The following is a 4,809-nucleotide window of genomic DNA, read 5'->3' as shown; positions in this document are numbered from 1 at the left end:
GCCTCCTGCCCGCCCCTGCTGCCTGCCTGCTTCCCCGATCCTCCCGGCTTTCCAGATCCTGCCGGCTTTCCTCCACCTGCCAGCCTCCATACCAACGACTTTTCCTACCTCCAGCCTGCCTGCATCCCTCCTCAATCCCGCCTGCATCCCGTCTCCATAGTGCCTGCATCCATCCTCCTGCCTACCTGTGACCTTATTCAATCCTACCTGCATCCCACCCTCTGCCATCCTGTCTGAATCCTCCCTCCTGCCTACTTCCCTGATCCTGCCTGCTTCCCTGATCCTGTCTGCTTCCCTCCACCTGCCAGCCTCCTCAATCCCACCTGCATCCCATTTCTATTGTGCCTGCATCCCTCCTCCTGCCTGTTCCTGTCCTCCTGCCAGCCTCCATTCCATCTAGTTTTCCTCTTTCAATCTGCGTGCATCCCTCCTCCATCCTGCCTGGGACCTTACTCAATCCTACCTGCATCCCACCCTCTGCCATCCTGCCTCTATCCTGCCTCCATCCCTACTCCTGCCTGCTTCTCTCCACCTGCCGACCTCCATCCCCATTAGTTTTCCTACCTCCAACCTTCCCACGTCCTTCCTCAATCCCACCTTCCCACCTCCATCCTGTCTCCATCTTGCCTGCATTCCTCTTCCTGCCTGTTTCTGACCTCCTGCTGGCATTCATCCCATCTAGTTTTCCTCTTCCAACCTGCCTCCTCAGTCCCACCTGCGTTCTACTTTCATCCCTTTTCAATCTCACCCACATCCTTCCTGCTTCCGTGATCCATCCTATCTCCATGCCATCTAGTTTTCCTCCACCAACCTGTCTGCATACTTCCTCAGTCCCAGCTGTATCCCACGCTCTGCTCTTCCATCTCCATCCTGCCTTCATCCCACCTGCATTCCAGCCCCATCCCTCCTGAACACCACCCACATCACACAGGTTGCCCAGAGAAGCTGTGGCTGCCCCATCCCTGGAAGTGTCCAAGGCCAGGTTGGTTGGGGCTTGGAGCAACCTGGGATAGTGGAAGGTGTCCCTGCCCATGGCAGGGGGTTGGAATAAGATGAGCTTTAAGGTCCTTTCCAACCCAAACCATTCCATGATTCTGTGATCCTGCCTGCTTCCCTTCTCCAGCCTGTCTCCATTCCTCCTTCTTCCCTCCTCTAGCCTGCCTGCAGCCTGCCTCCATCCCATCTAACTTTCCCTGCCCATCCCACCTCCATCCTTTGAACTTTACATCTGGAAACACAGCAAGATTTTACTGTGTTACTTTGCTAACTGACTTTCCCCCCCACTTTTGCTGATTTTCAGAAGTGTGAACAATACAGAAAAGTTGTGTCAGGAGCCACTTTCAAGCCCTGTTGTAAAGCACAAGGATGCCAAAGCTTCTATTTAATGATAAAAACCATTCCTTTTTTATTCTTTTCTCATCCCTCTCTGCGAGGAGGTGGGAATAAAATATACTCCCCACCACTCTTATAAGTGCAAAAGCCTGTAATAGAAAATAATTAATCAGTGATCAAAAGTCTGACACCCAGCAACCAGTGTGGAAAATCAACACTTGGCCAAGGGAACCACCTGGGACTTATTGCAGACATTGAAAGAATTAATGGTTGATTTTGGTTTAGAAGGTTTTCTAGTGAAGTGATGAAAAAAATAAGAAAAATAACATCAAATGCACTTGACTGCACCCCACGGTATTTGTGAAATAAAATTGGAAGGGTTTTTGCTGTGTTTAAGTGTTTTTATTCTTCAATACTCTGTATGCAAAGGCCCTGGGACCATTGCCTGCCTTTGCATGTAATTTTTAACCATCTCTTTACTATGTTTTTACTTATGCTTCAGCAATTAAAGTAATTAGAAAAAAAAAGTAAATAAGTCACTTATAACCTGCCAAACCTCCCTCTGACTTCACAGGCTTTCTTTGTTCTCCTTGTAAGGCTTGATTTCAGTTTTCCATGTTGTCTGTGAGATTTTGTTGACATAAAACACAGGAAAAATCACCTGTTTTTTGTCCTGCCCTTTGTACAATCTGGCTCTGAAGTCCTTGGTGCATCCAGTCACATGAGCACCATGTGGGATGAGTGGGAGCTGGAGTCAAAACATAACTAACACTTATTTTTCCCAGTAACTTGCTGCAATTCCCTCTTTATTCCCAGTAACTCCTTATTTTCAGCTAGGTTTTTGCCCACAAGTTACATAATAGCAATTTAAAACCTGTGCAGCCCCATAAAACACCTTTAATTTGCCTTATTATGGATCATATTGGAGCACATCCCTGGGGCTGTGCTGGTGCCTTCCATGGTTTTTTGGGACAGAGGAGCCACCTGTTTTTCTGCGAGTATTTTGCGTCTTTCTCAAGAAGCAAAAGTATGAACTAAAACTTTGCACAGACCGCTGACTTTTTGCCCTCTTTGGGGAAGTGTCAAAGTTGCTGTGCCTTTTTCAGTTGGTTTGAGCTGAAAACATGTCAGTTTTTGAGATAAGTTGATGATTTTTTGAGATAAGATGCTCCACAGGCTGAAGCTCCTCTGCTCTGGAGCCAGGCTGGGAGAGCTGGGGGTGTTCACCTGGAGAAGAAAAGGCTCCAGGGAGATCTGAGAGCCCCTTCCAGTGCCTAAAGGGGCTCCAGGAGAGCTGGTGAGGGACTTCAGACAAGGGCCTGGAAGGACAGGACCAGGGGGAATGGCATCACACTGACAGGGGGAAGGGATAAATGGGATATTGGGAAGGAAATCTTCCCTGTGAGGGTGGTGAGCCCCTGGCCCAGGTTGCCCAGAGAAGCTGTGGCTGCCCCATCCCTGAAAGTGTCCAAGGCCAGGTTGGGCTAGGGCTTGGAGCAACCTGGGCTAGTGGAAGGTGTCCCTGCCCATGGCAGGGGGGTGGAAATGGATGATCTTTAAGGTCCTTTCCAACACAAACCATTTTGTGATTCTATAATAACTTGGTTTTACATATGAAGCTGAATGCAGCCAGAAAGTTTCTCCATTGGAGACTTTCCCAAGAGCCTGTAAATCCCTTGTGTGTCCTAACCAGGCATGAAACAACCCCCCTTTCTTACTTTTTGTCGCGTTTTTTTGGTGCGTCAGTGAAAAGAATGGTGTTTGAGGAGACTTTGGCAAGCTCCAGCCTTTGGAGCAAAATCCACCAGATAAGGAAATGGGTCAGGAGGCCTTGGGCAAACTTCTCTTATCACTTGTTCAATCACTGCTGATTGAATTATGGTGTCCCTGCTTCAACACTGAGCAGCAAATAGCTCTTAAAGAAGCTGCTGCAGGGCCAACACCTACAAGTTTTAGGAAAAAAACCTGTGTATCTTCATGTCTCACCCCAAAAAAAAAAAAAAAAACCTAATTAGTGCAGGTATGTGTTTTTTTCATCTTCAGGGTTTAAAATCATGATTGCTTAAAACAAGGGTATGAAATGCAGATTTATTTAACAACCAAATAGCTTGGTTTGCCTTAGGGTAGGAGTGAAGTGTGGTCCTCCCTGAACCCAAAGCCTGTCGAGTTGGGCTGCCAGACCTCCTTCAGGGAGTATCAACCCAGGTATTTCCAAATTCACTCTTTTCAGCTGCTTTTAAACACTATAATTTTACTACTAAAGCAGCTCTGTAATACTTGCTCATGAGGTTTTTTTTTCTTGGCCTTGTGTCCCTCTTTGAGCATCATCCCTGGAAATGTCCAAGGCCAGGTTGGACAGGGCTTGGAGCAACCTGCAATAGTGGAAGGTGTCCCTGCCCATGGGAGTTGGAATGAGATGAGCTTAAAAGTCCCTTCCAACCCAAGTCTTTCTGTGATTCTAAGATTTCGAGGATATAATTTTGCAGCTGACTTGAACACCCTGGTAGTGGCAGAATGTCTGTGAAGTCTTGATGGGGATAATAATGGTTATTACAAATTTGCATCTGTTGCCAAAGTAAAACACTTGCCAAGGGCAACTGGTAAACAGGATTTTATAAAGCCATAACCATGCCTGATAAATCCTCACTGGAAGGCTTGGACACTGGTGTAATCCTCGGACACTGATGTAATCCTCACCTCTCCATGAGAGCTGGGATATCCTGACTTCAAATCCTCGCTCTCCAAGCATTCAGTGTCTGCCAGAGTCACTGCTGGAGCACATGACTTAAAATTTTAAGTTCACCACAACATGCCTTGGGCTGGCTGTTGGCTAACTCTGCTGGATTTAGGCTTGTCTGGTGGAAGCTGAGGGTTTGTTGACCAGATATTAATGTCCAGACAGAAAATGAGCTTTGCTGCCTGCATTGAGCAAGAGGGTGGCCAGGCTGTCCTGCCTGGTGGGGGCTGAGTGCTCCTGGTGTGGATGGGAGATAAGGAAAGGCATCAGCAGAGCTAAATCCAACCCCCAGCCTGGATTTCCATCTGTGCAGCAAGGCAGGGGCATCTTGGTGTCCTGCACCCCCTGGGCAACCCTTTTGCCTTTTGCTGCTGATGCTGAAGACCCTTCTAGATCTGAAGGATCCTGCACCATCATGCCCTCTGCTCCCTGTAAATCTGTGCAAACAGGGAACTCCGGTTACACAACCCAGCCCAGCTGGCTCACGAGGAAGCGTGTGACTTCCCCGGGAGGTGACTCAGGAATACATGACATAAGCAAAAAGCTTCTTCCCACCGTTGCTGGGTCAAATCGAATGCAGGTCTGGGTGAGCAGCCAGAAGGTGAAGGCAGAGCCTGCTGGCCCTGGCTGGGTGGGGGGAGACAATGGCTGGGATGTCATTTGCTCCTGCGAAGTTGGTCTCCCTTTGCACAGTGACAAAATTGATCCTTAGCGCCAACATAAGGCAAAATCCTTGTCTG

The sequence above is a fragment of the Manacus candei genome, unplaced genomic scaffold (assembly GCF_025592945.1).
Source record: "Manacus candei isolate 608988 ecotype Guabito, Panama unplaced genomic scaffold, ASM2559294v1 h1tg000007l, whole genome shotgun sequence".
Taxonomy (NCBI): domain Eukaryota; kingdom Metazoa; phylum Chordata; class Aves; order Passeriformes; family Pipridae; genus Manacus; species Manacus candei.
This window is presented reverse-complemented; position numbering follows the sequence as displayed.